This window comes from Globicephala melas, chromosome 12, assembly GCF_963455315.2.
Source record: "Globicephala melas chromosome 12, mGloMel1.2, whole genome shotgun sequence".
NCBI classification, from domain to species: Eukaryota; Metazoa; Chordata; class Mammalia; order Artiodactyla; family Delphinidae; genus Globicephala; species Globicephala melas.
This window is the reverse complement of record NC_083325.1, coordinates 46986316-47006390: the sequence shown is the minus strand read 5'-3', so window position 1 is coordinate 47006390 and position 20075 is coordinate 46986316. Positions and strand designations below refer to the sequence as shown.

The following is a 20075-nucleotide window of genomic DNA, read 5'->3' as shown; positions in this document are numbered from 1 at the left end:
AACCAGGCTGCAGAGGCAGATTCTGGCCTACTGGCCTGGAGTACTAACAAGTAACCAATAGGAAAATAAGCTCAGTTTCCATTCTTCTATCTCAAGTGTTGTGAGATTTAAAACAAATTGCTTAGTCATCCTTGGTCATAAGTTTCCTTATTTGTAAAATAAGGAGATAAAATGTAATTTAACTTCTCTTATAATCCAATAATGGTAATATTGTAAGGGTTGTCCCTAGTGAACATGAAAATACATTTGGTTCTTTTTGCCTTCATATTCATTTGTTTCATCTCTATTTTTTAGGCTTAAATTGGTGGTTTTAAGAAATCTTCTGTGTGTTAACATTCAGCTATGAATACCTGCCGTTTCATTAAGAGAGGGTCTCATATATGACGATACCAAGGCACATCATAATCAAATTGCTTAAAAACAGTGATGAACAACCTGATAAAAATGAACAATGCATACATAAAACAAAGACACGAATGGCAGTCAACCTCTCAGAAGTAACACAAGCCAGAAAAGACTTTAGCATGAAATCTCTAAAGTACTGAAAGAAAAAAATTGTCAACCTAGAATTCTATGCCCAACTAAATATTTTTCAAAAAGAAAGGTGAAATAAGGTCTTCTTTTTAAAAAAGAATATTTATGTTATATAATGATAGTAGATTTAAATAAATGTTACAACTATAGTATAAAGAATTCCCATACCGCACACCCAGTTTCCCTTATTATTAATATTTTACATTATTGTGGTGCACTTGTCAGAACTAATAAGCTGATACTGATATATTATGAAAAATCCATATTTTATCTATATTGCCTTAGTTTTTACCTAATACCCCCTTTCTGTTCTGGCTGTGACAATTTCTCAGACCTTCCTTGTTTTTGATGGCCCTGACAGTGTTGAGGAGTACTGGTCGGGTATAGAATTTCTCTCAAGTAAGGTTTGTTTGATATTTTTTCATGATTAGACTGAATACAATAGACTGAAGAATTGCCTCCCTCCCCCAAATTCATATGTTGAAATCTTACCCCCATTGTGATGGTTTTGGAGGGTGGGACCTTTGTGAGGTGATTAGGTCATGAAGGTTAAGTCTTCATGAATAGGATTAGTGCACTTCTGAAAGAGACCCAAGAGGGATCCCTCACCCATTCTACCATGTGAGCACACTGTGATGGGCATTTATGAACCAGGAATTGGGCTCTCATCAGACACTGAATTCGCTAGTGCTATGATCTTGGACTTCCAAGCCTCCAGAACTATAAGAAATAAATATCTGTTTTTTATAAACCACCCAGTCTATGGTATTTTTTATAACAGCCCAATCAGACTATGACACATGTTCTGTGTTCTTGGGAGGAAGATCACAGGCAGAAAGTGCCATATTCATCACAGCATATCAAGAGTATATACTATTAACATAATTCATCACTGCTGATGTTTACCTTGATCACCTGGCTGAGCTAGTGTTTTCAGTTTTTTTTTTAACTGTAAGGTTACGTTTTCCCCCTTTCCTTACTGTATTCCTTGGAAGGAATTCACTATGCTCAACCCATATTTAAAAAATGGGGTGTTACATGTTACTTCTTTCAGGGCAGAGTATTTACATAAATTATTTGGGATTTTTCTGTATGGAAGAATTATTTGGAATTATTGTGTACTAATACAAACTCATGTATAAAAGAATACTTATATTCAATATAAGTATTCAATGATATATTCAATCATTTATATCAACATAGAATCATGGATATTAATTTTATACTGTGAATTATAATTCAGTACTTTTTTTGCTTATTAAATTGTTCCAGCTTTGGAACAATTGGGAATATTGGAAGCCTATTAACTGACTCCGGTGTCACTTTGATATAGCCTTGTCATTGCAGGTTCTGTTTGTTTTTTGAGCATTTCCTTATTTTCTGATATCACAAGATGCTCTAGGCTCATAGAGTATATTTCCTGCTCCAGTCCTAGAATTACCCATTTCAACAAAAGTCCTGATTTCTCTTATGATATAATGATATTAGAAATCAAGGTCTGAGAACTAGCTGTGCCCGTTGCTACTGGGACGACGTTACTTATATTTCTTTTCTGTGTCAGCTGAGAGGATCTATATATGTGTATACTAAAATATGTATATACACATCTCTATAAATATTTCTATATGTAATTAACTGTATCTATAGTAAGGTAAACCTCACTTCATACTAATGTCTTGAACTCCAAGGTACTACCACATGGATTACTGTAGCCTCCTTCCCTTGCTTATTTGTAACCTCCCACTCTAATAGCAAGAAACCTGGCTCCCACCATCAATCATCTATTTACTTAATTATTCCATTTCAGTGTATGTGTATAGGGGTTTCATAATTGTTAATCCATATACCCATGGGAAGCAACTCTATCTACTGTAGTGCAGTGCTTATTACAGTTCTTTTTGCCTTTAGTCTTACAGACTCCATCATTTTTAAAGTTACTTAGGCCAGCACCTTTTTCCCCCCGCCTGCTTCAGCGACATTGTTTCATACATTTGTAATACAATTACGCTCATTTGCCATATTTTGCATTCCACCTTGGGATTCCCTGACTTCTTAAATGATTTTTTTTTTAATTTGCCTTTATCAAGCCCCTTTTCTACTGTAAATTTCTATGGGTTTCAACAAATATATAGTGTCATGAATCCAACATTATAATATCATAGAGAATAGTTTTGCTGTCCTAAAAAAAACCCCAAAAATTCCCTTTGCTTCACCTATTCCATCCTCTGTTATGAACTCCTAACAACCACTGATCTGTTTACAATCTCTCAGTTTTGTCTTTTCCCAAATGTTATTTAATTGGTATCTTAAAATATGTAGCCTTTTACTGGCTGCTTTCAACTAGTAATGCACTTAAGATTTATTCATGTCTTTTGTGGCTGATAGCTCATTCATTTTCATTACTGAATAGTATTCCATTTTATGAATTTATTACAGTTTTTTTTTTATCCATTCACCTATTGCTGGACATCTTGGTTGTTTCCAGGTATTGATGATTATAGATAAAGCTGCTATAACCATTCATGTGCATGTTCTTAAACAGGCATAAATATACATGTCAGTTGAGTAAATACCTGGAGCACAATTCCCGGATCATAACGATTTTTTGCAAATATACAACACTGTAAGAATGTATTACCAGCAGACAATAACTATAAGCATCATAAGAAGTACATAACACACAGGGAAAATTATACCAGATGAAAATATGTATCAATTCAAAGAAATAGAGTAACAGAAATGATAAATATGTGGATAAATATACAAAAACTTTATCATATTTTAAAAATCTCCTTATAATTGTTTAAAATAAAAATAACAGTAACAAATATAAACAGTGGGGTTTATAATATATGTATAAGTTAAATTATGAGTACAGTGGCACAAAGACTAGCATAAGGAAAATGGAAGTATACTCTCAGGCTTATGAAGGTATATAATACTACTTAAAATAGACTTAATTAATTAAAGATGGATAATGTAAGCCAAAAAGTAACCAGTAAAAAGTTAATAAACACAGAGTTAATAAGGCAGTAAAGGAGATATGATAGAATCATAGAAGATACTCAATCCAAAGAAATTCAGAAAAACAGGAAAAATGGGAACAAAGAAATAGCTGAAAAAGGGAACATAAATAACCAAGATGGTAGATTACAACCCAGTCATATCAATAATCACCTCAAATGTAAATTTTCTAAACACCCCACTAAATGTAGAGATAGTAAAAACTGGATTAAAAAGTGGGACCTAACTATGTGCTTTTAACATGACACCTACTTTAAATATGTAGAAAAGTATAGAGTAAAAATTTTAAAATACCCAGGAAAAGATATATTATGCTAATACCAATCAAAAGAAATTGCAATGACTATACTAATATTAAAATATTAGTATATACTAATTAATACTAGAGCAAGAAATATTATCAGAGATAATGTAATTATTTTTTAATAATAAAGAATTCTAGTAATCAAATGTATATAACAATATTCAATGTTTTTCACCTCAAACAGAACTTTAAATACATGAAGCATACTTTTGGTTTCCAATCTGACATGTAAAATGTTTGGAAGCTGTCACTGTCCCAACAACTAGTAAAAAGCTGAACAAACTGAAAAAAATCAACCTTTCTTCTTAGCTCCGTCAGAGATGTGAGGTCATAGTGCAAACTGCTGCATCCCGGATTGGGGAAGCAGACAGATAAATACAGAGAATCACAACTTGCCAGAGCAGAAACCCCTGAGCAGAAACACGTGTGGGAACCAGTGCTGGGTTCCTTTTATCCAATACCTCATGTTCAGCTACCAAGAAAAAAATCACAAGGCATACTAAACAGTAAAAACACACTTTGAAGAGACAGCAAGCATCAGAACCAAACTCAAATATGGCAAGGATGTTGGAATTATCAGACTGAAAACTTAAAGCAGCTATTATTTTATTTTAACTAGAGTCCATATTTTATTCAAATTTCCTTAGTTTTTACCTAATGTCTCGAGTTCAGAATCCCATCCAAGATAGCACATTGCATGTAGTTTTTATGTCTCTTTGGGGGTCACAGACTTTACTCCTTTTATTTATTTATTTTATTGAAGTAGAGTTGATTTACAATGTTGTGTTAGTTTCTAGTGTACAGCAAACTGATTCAGTTGTACATATTTTTTTTCATATTCTTTTCCATTATGGTTTATTACAAGGTACTGAATACAGTTTCCTGTGCTATACAGTAGGACCTTGTTGTTTATCTCTTTTTTTATATAATAGTTTGTTTCTGCTAATCTCAAACTTCTAAATTGTCGCTCCCCCACCCTCTTTCCATTTTGGTAACCATAAGTTTGTTTTCTATGTCTGTGAGTCTGCTTGTTTCATAAATAAATTCAGTTGTGTTATATTTTAGATTCACATATAAGTGATAGCGTATGTTATTTGTCTTTCTCTTTCTGACTTACTTAGTATGGTAATCTCTAGGTTCATCCATGTTGCTGCAAATGGCATTATTTCATTCTATCCTATGGCTGAGTAGTGTGCCATTGTGTATATATACCACATCTTCTTTATCCATTCATCTGTCAATGGACATTTAGGTTGCTTCCATATCTTGGCTACTGTAAATTCTGCTGCTATGAACACTGGGGTGCGTGTATCTTTTCAGATTATAATATATGCCCAGGCGTGGAATTTGCTGGATCATATGGCAACTCTATATTTAGTTTTTTGAGGAAATTCCATACTGTTTTCCATAGTGGCTGCACCAATTTACATTCCCACTAACAGTGTAAGAGAGTCCCCTTTTCTTCACACCCTCTCCAGCATTTGTTATTTGTAGATTTTTTAAATGATGACCATTCTGACTGGTGTGAGGTGATACCTCATTGTAGTTTTGATTTGCATCTCTCTAATAATTAGCGATGAAGAGCATATTTCATGTGCCTATTGGCCATCTGTATGTCTTCTCTGGAGAAATGTCTATTTAGGTCTTTGGCCCATTTTGTTGATTGGGTTGTTTGTTTTTTTTGTTTTTGAGTTGTATTAACTGTTTGTATATTTTGGAAATTAAGCCCTTGTCCATCAAATCATTTGCAAATATTTTCTCCCAGTCCATAGATTATCTTTTTGTTTTCTTTGTTTCCTTTGCTATGCTAAAACACCTATTATTAATATGCTAAGGGCTCTAATGGATAAAGTAGATGGGCCATGTAAGCAGAGAGCTGGAAATACTAAGAAAGAATAAAAAAGAAAAAGAAATGTTAGAGATCAAAGACACTATTTAACAGAAATTAAAAATTCTTTTGAGGGGCTCTTTAGTAGACTGACATGGCTGAGAAAATATCTGAGCTTGAGGATAACTCAATAGAAATTTCCAAAACTGAAAGACAAAGAGAAAAAAGACTGGAAAAAAAAAAGCGTAAATAAAATACATGAAGCAGAATACAAATTCCAAGCGTATATGAAACTTTCTCTAAGACCATATTCTAAACTAAAACAGTCTTAATGAGAGGAGGATTCAAGTCATGCAAAGTATAATCTCTGATCAGAGAAAAATTAAATTATAATCAGACACACATAAAAGTATAAAGTTGGATCGTTATTGTATGCTATATACAAAAATTAAGTCAAAATGAATCAAAAACCTAAATATAAGAGAAAAAGTATAAAATTCTTAGAAGAAAATATAAGGGTAAATCTTAGTGACCTTGAATTTTCCAAAAGATTGTTAGATATGACACCAAAAGCATGAGTAACAAAACAAAAAAATAGATAAATTATGCTTTATCAAATTAAAAACTTTTGTGATTCAAAATCCACCATCAAGAAAGTGAAAAGACAATCCACAGAATGGGAAAAATATTTGGAAATCATATATTTGACAAGGGACTTGTATTTAGAATATATAAAGAGCACTTGCAATAATTAAAAATCCAATGAGAGTTGAACAGCAATGTGAATGTACTTAGTGCCACTGAACTGCACAGTTAAATATGGTTAAAATAGTATGCTTTATATTATGTGACTTTTACCACAATAAAAAAAAAATTTTAAATGGCAAAGAATGTGAATAGACTTTGTTCCAAACAAGATACACAAATGACCACACGAAAATACACTTGGCTTCGTTAGTCATCAGGGAAATGCAAATTGAAACCTCAATAAGATATCACTTCACACCCATTAAGTTGGCTAGAATCAAAAAGTCACATAGCAAGTCTTATAGAAGATGTAGAAAAATCAGAATCCTTGTACACTGTTGATGGGAAGGAATACTGTCTATATTTGTAAATGACATGATCACATAGGCAGAAAAGCATAAGAAATCTACAAAATAGCTAAAACTAATAAGTGAACTTAGCAAAGTTGCATGTTAAAAGACCAGTGTATAAACATCTTATTACTTACCTGTTACTGTATAATAAATTACTTCAAAATTTAATGACACTAACAATAAACATTTATTACCCGACTGTTCAGTGGGTCAGGAATCTGGGTCAGGCTTAGCTGGGTGCCTCTTCCTCAAGAGCTCTCAAAAGGAGGCAATTGAGCTGTTGGCCTAAATTGTGGTCCCTTCTGAAGGCTTTACTAGAAGAGCATCTGCTTCCAAAATTTTTCACATTGTTGTTGACTTCATTCAGATACTTGTGAGCTGGTGTACTGCGGGCTCTAGTTCCTTGCTGAGTGTTGTCTGGAGGCCTACATTTTTTTTTTTTAATCTTGGTAATTTCTCCATAGTGCAGCTCATAAGACAGTAACTAGTTTCCCTCAGAGTGAGAGCTTCAAGAGAGTGAGAGAGGATGAGTAAGAGGGAAGGCACAGTATTTTTGAAATGTAATCTTGTAAGTGATATCCATCAATTTTTTCACCTTTTGGGATTTCCCTGGTGGCGCAGTGGCTAAGAATCTGCCTGCCAGTGCAGGGGACATGGGTTTGAGCCCTGTCCCAGGAAGATCCCACATGCTGCAGAGCAACTAAGCCTGTGTGCCACAACTGCTGACCCTGCACTCTAGAGCCCGTGCACCGCAACGAAAAGTAGTCCCTCCTTGCAGCAACTAGAGAAAGCCCATACGCAGCAATGAAGACCCAACGCAGCCAATAAATAAATAAATAAATAAATTTTTCCCCCTTCTGTTTATTGGAAGTGAGTCTCTATAACCAGCTAACACAAAATGCCACAAGTACCTGGACTTGGCATCATTTGCAGCCATTTTAGAGGCTATCAACCACAAACATCAATTTATTTCTTTACTAAAACAATAAATAATTGGAAATTGAAATTAAAGCAAAAAACCACCACTAACAATAGCATTAAAATTATTAAATATATAGGAATAAATTGGACAAATGATGTTCAAGATGAGTACACTGAAAACTAGTAAACATTGCTGAGAGAAATTAACAAAGACCTAAAGGAATGCAGAGGTAACTATGTTCATGGATTGGGAGACTCAATGTTGTTAAAATGTGAATTCTTCACAAAGTGATCTGTAGACAGAAGACAATCCCATGCAGGACCTTAGCAGATATTGTAGTAATTGACAAGCTGACTTTAAAATTATATGGAAATACGAAGGACCTAGAATAACCAAAACAGTTTTAAAATAGAATAGTCACCGAACTTACCTGATTTCAAAACTTAATATAAAGTCACAAAGATCAAGGCAGTGTGGTATTGGTTTAAAGATAAAGTATAGATCAGTAGTCTAGGAAAGAGGGCATAGAAAGAAACCTTCATGTATATACGGTCAATTTATTTTCAGTAACACTGCCAAGACAGTCAATGAGGAAGGTATAGTTTCTTCAAGTGTTGCTGAAACTGTTACATAGCCATAAGAAAAAAAATTCACCCTAACCTTTACTTCATACCATATTCAAATAATTTTAAATGGCTCATAGAACAAAATGTTAGAGGCTTGACCGTAAAACTTCTAGAAGAAAATATAGGTGAAAATATTAGTGATATACTATATTAGGCAAAGATTTCTTGAAGAAAACACAAAAGCATAAGTTATAAAGAAAAAAGATGATAAATTGGAGTTCATCAAAATTAATTTTGCTCTTCAAGAAATTCTCATTAATAAAAAAATGCAAATCACAGGATGGGAAAAAAAGTTTGCAAAACATATCAGTAAAAGAACTTGTGCCTAGAATACAGAAAACACCCTTAAAACTCAATGATAGGAAGAAAATAAACTGATTAAAACAAAACAGATTTTAACAAACCCTTCACCAAAGAAGATGTATGAAAGACAAATAGGCACATGAAAAAATGCTCAATATTTTTAGGCATTAGGGAAATGGAAATTTAGAATGACAACGACAAATCCACTAGAAAGGCTGAAATTAAGGAGTCTAGAATAAGGAAATCCTGTCATTTGTGACAACATGGACGAACCTTGAGGGCATTATGCTAAGTGAAACAAGTCAGACAAAGCATGACAGATACTGTGTGATACCACTTATACGTGGAATCTAAAAAAGGTGAACTCACAAAAACAGTAGAATGATGGGAAGGTGGTGAAGATGGGCAGAAGTTGGTCAAAGGGTACAAACTTCTAGCTATTAGATAAATAAATTCTGAGGATCTAATGTACATCATGGTGATTATAGTTAATTATACTCTAATACATACTCGAAAGTTGCTAAGACAGTAAGATCTTAAATGTTTGCACCACAGGGGAAAAAGTGGTAATTACGTGACAAGATGGAGGTGTTAGCTAATGCCCTGATGGTAATCATTTTGGAATATGTAAGTGTATCAAATCAACAAGCTATATACCTTAAACTTATACAATGTTGTTATACACAATAAATCTGGGGAAAAAATTAAATAGACTGAACCTACCAAGTGTTGGCAAAGATATGGAGGACCTGGATCTCCTATACACTGCTGGTTGGAATATAGACTAATGCAACTACTTTGGAATATATTTTGGCAATTTCTTCAAAACTCAATAATACACCTAAAATATAACACAGCTAACCCACCCCTAGGTATTTATGAAAGCATCTATCCATACAAATAATTGCACACAAATATTCACGGTATCTTCAGTAGCCACAAACTGGAAATAACTGAAACGTCGATAAATAAGAGAAAAGATAAACAAAATTTTATATATCCATATAGCGAAATAATAATCAACAATAAAGAAGAACAAGCTATTGATCTATGCATCGATATGGGTGGCTCTCAAAATAATTATACTGAGTGAGAGAAACTAGGCAAAATAATGTAGATAGCACTTTAGATATGATTAGTTTACTGTATGTCCATTTTACTTCAATAAGGCTGTTTTAAAAATGAGAGTACATACTGCATGATTCCATTTAAAGAAAATTCTAGAAAATGCAAACTATAGTGACAGGAAGCAGCTCAGTGATTTCCTAAGGATGGGAAAAAGAGGAATAGAGGGATAGATGGATGTCAAAGTGATACTTGAAAACTTTGGGGAATTACAGACAAGTTAATTATCTTGATTTTGTTAATGGTAGCACACGTATACACGCATGTCAAAAACTTAAACAATTGTACGTCTTAAATACGTCTAGGTTATTACATGTCAATTATAATTCTATAAATCTGTAAAAATAAACTATTCTGAATGTTAAAATCAAAGTAGAAGTAATTTTCTTCAGAGAGGTTCCCCTACATAACTCTTTTTCATGATCCTCTGCCCAGTCATCATCAGTATCTAATTGAAATAAGTGATTTGTAATGAAGAATGAAAATATGAGGGGTTGCTCCAGTTTAAGTATTGCTGTAGTCAATTTGGGCTGATATAACAGAATACCACAGACTGGATGGCTTCTAAACGTTAGACACTTATTTCTCACAATTCTGGAGTCTGGAAGTCCAAGATAAAGGTGCTACCACAGTGGAATTCTGGTGAAAGCCTTCTTCTGGGGTGCAGATGGCCACTTTCTCAGTTATATCCTTACTTGGTGGATAGAGGGCCAGAGAGCTCTCCAGAGTCCCTTTTATAAGGGCATTAATCTCATCCATGAGGGCTCCACTATCATTACTTAAGTAATTTCCAAAGACCCCACCTCCTAATACTATCACACTGGGGGGTTTAGAATTGAAATATATGAATTTGGGTGGGGTGGACACAAACATTCAGTCCATAACAGGTATCTCATGCCTTCATGAATATTCATGCATTGATTAAATCAATGCCATTTTTTAAGTTACTAAGGCAACTGGTATTAAGAGACTGTAAAATATTTTTAAATGCCCATAAATTAACGGTGCTACTGAAAAAAATTTCTCAGACTGAAGTATATATGATGGTATTTAAACCATTGTTAACATTTCATAATTTTGAGGGAACTGCCATTTCACATTCATATTTACAAAGATGAAGTATGACCCAATGAGGACCACACAAACCACCCAAGTATAATTTTATCCTACCCCCACTCTGCCTTTCAATCTTTCTTTTTTTCTCTTCCTCCTTTGCTTTCTTCCTCCTTCCTTCATTCCTTCCTTTCTTTCAGAGCTCTTTTCTCCTTTAATATAATATATAAATTGCCTATAATTAACTGTTGCCCTCCAATTGAATGTCAGTGCTCTGAGAATAGAACATTGTATATATTCTCTGCTTGCTTGGCTACCAGTTTTTAGGTTACTTCTTTCTTGGTTTCCTCTAGCAGACTGCAACTATAGATTCTATTCTGGAAGCAACAGAAACCATTTTGAGCCAAATAAGCAGGGGGCTATTTGAGAATAACTTGGAGTCTCCCAGTAGTGACAACTGACTGACCAGATGTGAACAGCAGGCAGTAGCACAGTGAACTCTAGAGGGTAGGCTGTCAAAATTACTGTCAAGCCCATAGCTCAGCACCAATATGATCTTATGCCCTCCACACTGACTGTGACAAATCTGATTAATTGTATCATGTGATCAATTTGTGTCACTCGCTCAAGGTTCAAAGTTCTTGCAGTGTCTGGTCAACTATGCTTGTATTTCATGCCTACCTCTGTTTTAATATAGTCTTAGAAGGAGGCATCAGGAGGGCACTGGGACTGGAAGGTTCCCTTTCATCAAGACTATAACGGTAATGTCTCCTAAAAGTAGCATTATCCTATAATTTATTATTCAAATAAGTACACATTTGAGAGTAAAAAGGGCACTATTAATATTTATTCTAGAACAACTGGTGTAAACAAGATGATCTCTAGATTACAGGGAGGTGTGGTTAACTAACCAAAAAGGGTATTAGGACAGAAATTTTTTAAAGATATGGTTGGATGTTGGTGGGACAAAAAAAGATCATAGGTTTGGTTTTTTTTGTTTGTTTTTTCATTTGTTTGTTTTCAATAATTCTACTTCCTCTGAATCAGGAAAAGTATCTCAGTGGTTTACCTCCAAGATTCTTTCCATGGGAAAATATGGGAGCCCTTCAGTCTATTTCCCGCTCTTACCTTTCCATTCTCATCCTGGTTCTTGAAGATACCTGTCTCCATAATCCATCGCAGTTTACTCACCTGGAACAGACATAATGAGAAGCCCTATAACACTAGAGTTTTCCCCAACTTGGGCAAGTTTTTGATAGTTTCCTACTTGAAGGCAGGGAACTGGATTGTACAATGCTTTGAATTTCCTGCCAGCTCTCAATCCATTCCTCTAGTAGTGAATCCTATTACTTGTCAGCTCACTGGATTCTTGGATCTCTTTATAGCCTGGCTTTGGGGTCTTTGAAACAAAAGTGTTTCAAACACTTGTTTGAAGTACTTTGGCCTCACTTTAGCTCATTGATCATAAGTACCTGTTTTTCTAATGAGTCATTAAAAGTGAAAGTGATTTATTGTGACAGGATTATGTGGTTCCCAACACTGAGAGGATAATGAATCCAAAGCGTGACACCAAGAATAAAATGCTCACTCTCCTCTTCTTGACCAGTGGCACATTTTCTAACACGGAAGAGTCAAAGGGATAATGTCCTCAGCTGGTAATTAGTCACTTTACTGTAACTTAAAAAAAATCCTGGTAGAATTTCTCAGCTCTAATAAATCAAGAGTTCATAGGATCGCTATTTATGCTAATGGGTAGCTTGACTTTTAATGAGGCTTTATAATTAATTAATCTACTCACTGAAGGTATGTGGACTCCTGGTTTATAATTACAGCCTCTAGTTTTCAAAGGTAAAACCAATATTTACCCCTGTATGCCCCCTGCCAAAGGGCTGCAACAGCCATTGGCTGGTAAATATTCATTTATACTGACAGCAAAAATATTTTACGCGGAGCCCCAACTCTGCAGTCTCCCAGCTGTCAGCTTGGTGGTAAACTGGTAAACTGCTGAGAGCTGCTGGCTGGGGACGGGTGGATTTGAGCTGAATAAAATCATACATCAGTATGAAAATAGAAATGATTTTTTCCTTTTTTGATATTTCTCTTTATATCTCTGTCTCTGTGTCTCTCTCTGTATTGGGGGAGGGGGGAAGCTGCTACTCTTTCTTTGGAAAGCTTTGTCAGAAGTTTTTATGTCAGAATTTTTACCATTTGTTGAGTACTACGTTTCAAGCCTCTACTAAGTGTTTTACATGGATTATCTCTTTAAACCCTCACAAAACACCCATGAGGAACATATTCTTATTATATTCATTATAAAAATAAGGACACTGAGGCTTAGAGAAGTTTAATAATTTGCCCAAGTTTATACTTCTAATAGATAAACTATTTGAAGCAGAAATGTCTGACCCTAGAGCTTCTTTAAAATATGAAAGAAGCTCGGTTTATTTGGTGGGTGGTTAAGAGCTTGGCTTGTACATTCAGAAGATCCCAGGTACCATGTTTTTAAGACATAATTCAAACTATTGTCTACTTATGTGTACATGTATAAAAATATTTAATTTTCTCATAATATCAATAAATTAGCGTAAGGACGGAAACAACTTCACATTGTAGCTCAAATTCCTTTGGCTACGGCTTCCATCTGTGTAAATGGATCTTAGTTCCAGTCGGATTCCTGCTCAACTGTTTTCAAAGTCTGGGTGATTTGGTGACTCCATTTTCACTGTTCTAGGTGCTACATTCCCTCCTTCACGAGGACAAACACCTCAGTTCCTTTCTGGTCCTTCTGGCAGTTTCATTGTGCAGTTACTTTAAATGTTTCTGTTGTCTCTGGAAGGCTGCATGGACTGTAAAAGCCTGACAGATCCCAGCAGAGCATGTTTTAAAGATGATCCTGGAAATACTCATGACTGAATGACTTGCAAATGACTGAAATTTGATTGTACCAACATTCTTTCTGAAAGCATAACAGGTAATTTATAGATTTCACAAAGTGCAATTTAATGCACATAATTTTTCTCAAGGGTTTATCAGATAAAGAATTTGTGGTTTGTTCCTGATATGAATGCTCCCTGAAGTTGAATCTTTAAGAATATACTATAGCCAATTAAGATAAACTATCTTAACAATGGTAGCTTAGTCATTATTCCATCCAAGGATTGTTTTATAGGCCAGATTTGTCATTATTTCTGCTTTACTTGGATCTCTGTGTACCTAATTGGGGTTTCGGTATGTTCATGGACTGGGTCTGCTAACAGGACCTTGATATATATATTTTTTGTCAATGGAAATGCTCACCTTTAGGAAAAAGTGGAGGGGAGCCCAATGTATGAGCCAACTAAGCCCAACTAACTCACCAAAAATGCAAGACATTTTAACTATTTGCCATTATTTAGATGCAAAAAAATGGAGGTCTTGTTTTTTTTTTAATAAAGCTTAGTAGACAAGGATTAATTTTACTTAAAGAAAATATTTACTATATATACCATGTTGTTTTCCCTACCTTGTGAACTTTTTCTCTTTGCCATTCTCACTTGTCACTCATTCACATTTAAAACCTCAGTCAATTTTTACTTGCCTTCCCTTTTCTTACCTGTTATGTCTTTCAAAATTTCCTCCTTTTTTCTCCATCTCTAACCTAATTAAAAACCTCTCAGCTAAGCATAAATTTGTTTAGTAGCTCCTTAATCTGTTAACTGCTCTCTTTCCTGCTCACTACTGAATTTATCTTTCTAAATTACCAGTTTTATCAAATCACTCCTTCAATCAAGAATCATGCATACTTTTCCATTGTGTACAAGTTAATGTTTTATGACAGGCCTGATATTTAAGAACTACTTGATTTTCACTTCTTTTTCCCTCTAGTATAAATTTCTTCTTAATCCTTATACGTAGCCTCTGTTTTACACATGGAACATTTCCCCCCTAACAAATCATGATCATTGATGAGACTGGACTCATTTTTTGGTTTTGTTATATCAACCTCTCCTAACTTTATTGTTACAATTATTTTATGACATTTTGTCTATTGTGGTAGGCTGAATAATGGCCCTCTTCAAAGATGTCCATGTCCTAATTCCTGAAACCTGTGTGTATGTTACCTGACATGGCAAAAGGCACTTTTGCAAATGTGATTATGTCATGAACCTTGAGATGGTTAGATTAGCCTGGATTATCCAGGCTAATCACATGAGTCCTTAAAAGAGGAGAACCTTTCCCAGCTGAGTTCAAAGTCAGAGAGAGATGCAACCTTGCTGGCTGCAAAGATGGAAGAAGGGGGCCACGAGCAAAGGAATGCAGACAGCTTCCAGAAGCTGAAAAGGCAATGAAATGGTTTCTCCTCTAGAGCCTCCAGAAGGATCTCACTGGGCTAAAATAAAGATGTTGGTAAGGCTGTGCCCCATTTTAAACTTCAGTTCTAGAACTATAACATAATAAATTTGTGTTGTTTTAAGTTTGTGGCAATTTGTTACAGTAGCAAAAGGAAATTAATACATCTATTGACTTAGTCTCTTCCCCCAGTGGACTTGGAGCTCCTTGAATTGGGGACTGAGAAACAGAGTTCCCACATTCATTATCCCCTTTCTTTTAACAGAACCCTGATGTTTTTTTCAGAAATGCAGTAGGCCCAGCTTCCTTTGCAGTTGTGTGACCGAGTGTCTAAGTTATAAAAGGGAAGTGCTATGAGAAAACCTTCCAATAAAATTGACTCAGCTAGGAAAATTTACTATCTCCCTCTCCTTTCTGCTGCTCGTCTGAAATATAGAGAAGATTACTGGAGCTCCATCAGCCATACTGGACTGTGAGGTGACTTAGAATATGAAATAGGGAAGCCAGCTCTGAGGATGGCAGTACCGAGAGACAGGTGTGTGGGTCCCTGATGGAGCTGTGGTGCCACAAAACCTGTCCTGGATAGCCGACCCTTGGACCTTACTTAGGAGAGATAAAACTGAAACAAAACGTCAATCTTATTTAAGCTTCTGTAAATTTGCCCTTTTTCATTTCTATGAAGCCAAGTCTAATAAATACTAATACAAACAGTGTTGACTCTCCATGGAATCCCAGCACAGTGCCTGGCACAGAACATTTGCTCAATAAATCCTTGATGAATGGATATCTTAGCTCTTCTTTGCCTAAAATCACTCATCTTCCAGGGCCTATATCTCTATGAAAATATTGGGATGGTTTTTGTCCCAATTAGCCTCAGTCTGGGTGGACTGAGTAGTGTCCCTGTGAAATTCATGTCTACCCAGAACCTCAGAATATGACCCTATTTGCAAATAGGATCTTTGCAGGTGTAATTAAGATGAAGTCATACTGGATTAGCGTGGGCCTTAAGTACAATGAAGGTGTCCTTGTAAGAAGAGGAGAGGACACAAATAGACACAGGAAAGAAGTCCATGTGATGACAAAAGCAGAGTTTGGAATGATGCAGCTTTGCCTCAAGAAACGCCAAGGAATGTGGGAGCCATCAGAAGGTAGCAAGAGGCAGGAAAGGATCCTCCCCTCAGGCCTTCAGAAGCATCATGGCCCTGCTGACTCCTTGATTTTGGACATCTACTCTCTAGAAATGTGGGGGAATAAATATCTGTCATTTTAAGCCACCTAGTTTGCTAATTTGTTACAGCAGTCCTAGGAAACTAATACACCCTTCTTTGCAATAATATATTCAAAATGCTTAGAATAGTTGCTGTGTCATAAATGCACAAATGTTAGACTTTGTATTACTGTCATCATCATTACTTTCTATGCTATTTCGGTCACTGAATCTCATACTATTAGTTGAAATTGTTTTCAGGTATAAATTTTTTTTTTTTTTTTTGTGGTACGCGGGCCTCTCACTGTTGTGGTCTCTCCCATTGCGGAGCACAGGCTCCAGACGCACAGGCTCAGTGGCCACGGCTCACAGGCCCAGCTGCTCCGCGGCATGTGGGATCTTCCCGGACCGGGGCACGAACCCGTGTCCCCTGCATCGGCAGGTGGACTCTCAACCACTGCGCCACCAGGGAAGCCCTAGGTATAAATATTTTGCGTCTTCAATTAGACCATCAGGTCCTTGAAGGCAGAGACAGTTGTTTACATTCTTTTATCCCCCGTTTTCATTGCTTGACATATAACATGGTACCAGGTGTGTGAAGGGCAGCAGCCTTTAGAAAAGGAAAACTTCCCATGGATGATGTTCTCAGAATAACTGAAATCCACAAAAAAGTTATAGCCTTGTGGAATTTGGCAGACAGTTATCAGGGTCAACAATCCCTCCTGACTGACAGAAAACTAGATAAGAACAAGACTTGAGTTTCTCTAGACAACAGTCAAGTGAGGAGTCTCAGACCCTGGCAGAGTTCAGTCATCCAGTGATTTTTATCAGCATTTTTGGGGAACTATTAAAGAGTAATTTCCATTTTGGGGGAACTATTAAAGAGTAATTTCCATTTTTCTCTTTAAATAAATGCTTTATCTATTTAGAAAGATGCTGTAGTCAAAGTACAAAGAAGCCCATTAGGAGTCATTAGTACATAAGCCCATGTATAGCTCTTATAAGCAAGAACACAGCCTGGGGTAGCAAGTAGTTTTTCTGTAAAGAGGCATATTTTCTATTTTCAAACTCCCTTCTTGCATTCCTCAGCTATATTACTGAGATGCAAACTTTTCAAATTTCCTTGCCTTCTCTTGTTGGAAGATTTTGTGCCTCTCACTTGCTTTCAGGCAGTTCTTTCTCTTAAAGTGGAAACCAAAAAATGTTTTTGAGGTCTTGGTAAACACAGAGCAGTCATTTTAAGAGTCACAGATAAGGAATTCCAGGGTTTTCCCAGAAAGAGACATGGAAAAGAAAAAGAACAGATTTGAATTAGCAACATTTTTGATGCTAGCTGCTGTAGGGTCAGTTAGGATATCCTAGTAGGAAGTTTTCATTATTCCCCAAGACCACAAACTAAAAAATAACTAAAATTTGTCTTCTGCTAGTTATATTCTGAGTAACTTTCTCATTATTAACATATATTAACTCATTTAATCTTTTTGATAATGGATAAGGAGGCCCTATTTATTGTTCTGATTTTGCAGATGAGCTAAGTGAGGCATAAATATGACGTATAACAATTCTCTAGGATCTGCTTTATACTCTCCGTTTTGAATCCGGGCTGTTAACACCTGATAGGTGTGCTCAGCTACTTTACTTTCCTGACCTCAATTTCCTCATCTATAAAATGCATCTCAATTTCCAAGAGGTATCTCAGTAAGCAGAAAGAAGAATGTCAGTTTCCACCCTGAAGCTTCTTAGTGTTTTTGTATGATTTAATAGTGGAAACTGAACAGAATATGCAGATTAACTAACACAAACGTAAGTACGGATTAAGTCCTGTAGCAGAGAAAGCAGCCCTGCCTCCCACATTTCCAATGTCTACGCAAAAGTGCAAATGCAGGCCCACAAACCATCTGTCAAGACTCTACATGCTTAAAACGTATAAATCAAGCTAATGAGAATACATTCTAGCCTCTTATCTGGACACGTGTATTTCCATAACGACCTGGAGGACCAGATCCAAAGCTAGAATTCTCTGACTTAGAGCTTTACACCAGAATGTGGACACCCAAGGAGAGCCTGTACTGGACCCCTGACTCCAGCCTTGGCCACTATCTCATAACCTAGTCTACTGCTCTTTCAGCTCCTGTCTCTACCCTCTAATATGAGGGGCCTCAGATGCCCATGATAGACACCTTATCCTACAAAACCATCTTTGTTGACACTCATTCCTAGTAGAGTTGCCAGGTTTAGCAAATAAAAATATACTATGCCCAGTTAAAGATGAATTTCAAATATGCAAAAACAAAATCTATTTTTAGTACAACTATGTCCTGCACACTATTTTGTTGTTTATCTGAAATTCAAATTTAACCAAGTGTTCCTGCATTTAATCTGTATTTGTCCTTACCTACAAGCATTCACCCACTGGCCAAATTTTGGGCCCACTGATGCACACTCTGTTTTCCATTTCTACCCCTTCATTGGCATGGATCCAGGTCAAAGGCATTCATGTCCTGGAATGGTCCTGGGGCTGTTTGGGCAGGTAATTCTGTAGTCCAGGGTACCCAGAGTGTGATTAAGATGAGGGGCATGTGCCCCTTGGGGAGGGACACAGACCGGAAGGGACTAGAAATAGACCCTCTAAAGTGCAAAGCCCAGAAAAGGTGCACTTATTTCTACAAATAGAATAAAAGATGTACAGACAGACTGGTGGGAGCTACACTGACTGGTGGATCTGAAAAGAAATCATGGAAGGAGGGGCATTTGAGTCTTAAAGAATAGGGAGAAATTAGGCAAGTTGAGGAAAGGGCATACAATGTGGAAGTATTTCACTTATGTTTGATTATTCTTTACTTTTTAAACATAGCAAGCCCTCTGTATGTTTTTAATTCTTATGTCTTTAATGTGTACAAATATTAGGCATAACTCACCTTCTTAAAGATCATGGAGATGACTTGCACATGAAGGAAACTTGTACATACTGAGGAGAGTTCTACATTTTCACTCATTTTCCCTTTGAGTATTTGTTGATTTGCAGCATGGGCCATAGAGACAGAACAAAATGTAGGGGGCTAGAAATTGCAGCTGTTTCATTAAGTGGGGGAGATGAAAATTGAGTTCAGGGCTACCAGATGGCCAGGATTTAAGAAGACAAGACGCTGGAGAAAAGGGAACAACGGAGAAGTGAACTTGAAGTTCCACATTCAATATCTTCTTAAGGCAATGGCATACTCCCAGGTTACACCTGCTTGGGATGAGACAGCAAGAAACCAAGCAGGGAGTGACTTCTAAGAGGCTAAACATGGAAGCAGGAAGTTAGCAGTCTCACGGGGTTGGGGAGACAAAATTTGGCGTAGAGGACCTGCCAAGGGAGAGAGACCTGATACACAGCCGGGCATTCAATTAAAATCTCAGAAGGGTTATCCTCTAGGAGAAAAAGGCAAAGCAGAAACAGACTAACATTCACAGAGTCAAAGTGATCTGCTTATATTCTATCTGATGTTAATATTTTTAAAAGTTTTGCATTGCTGTATATTCAAAGATTTGTTTTATTAATATGCAATAAAGGCTTAGAAATTATAGTTTTATTCCTTAATTTGTAAATATGGTTAACTATGGAATACATTTACTGCCTCTAGTGAATGTCATTTATATAATGACTAATTTGAGGGTAGCGTGTACTCTGTAAGTCTGTTTTAAATTGCACTGTTGTTTTTTGTTTTTTTTTCTTAT

General features: G+C 36.0%; 1 long non-coding RNA gene across 1 annotated transcript in view; it reads right to left on the bottom strand.

The window, feature by feature from the left end:
• The window catches only part of LOC138842932 (uncharacterized), a 59188-nt gene that overhangs the window by 3912 nt on the left and 35201 nt on the right, over positions 1-20075 (bottom strand). The window contains exon 2 of the long non-coding RNA XR_011377925.1: positions 11948-12010. This is a non-coding gene — a long non-coding RNA (uncharacterized lncRNA). The remainder of the gene's footprint in view (positions 1-11947; positions 12011-20075) is intronic.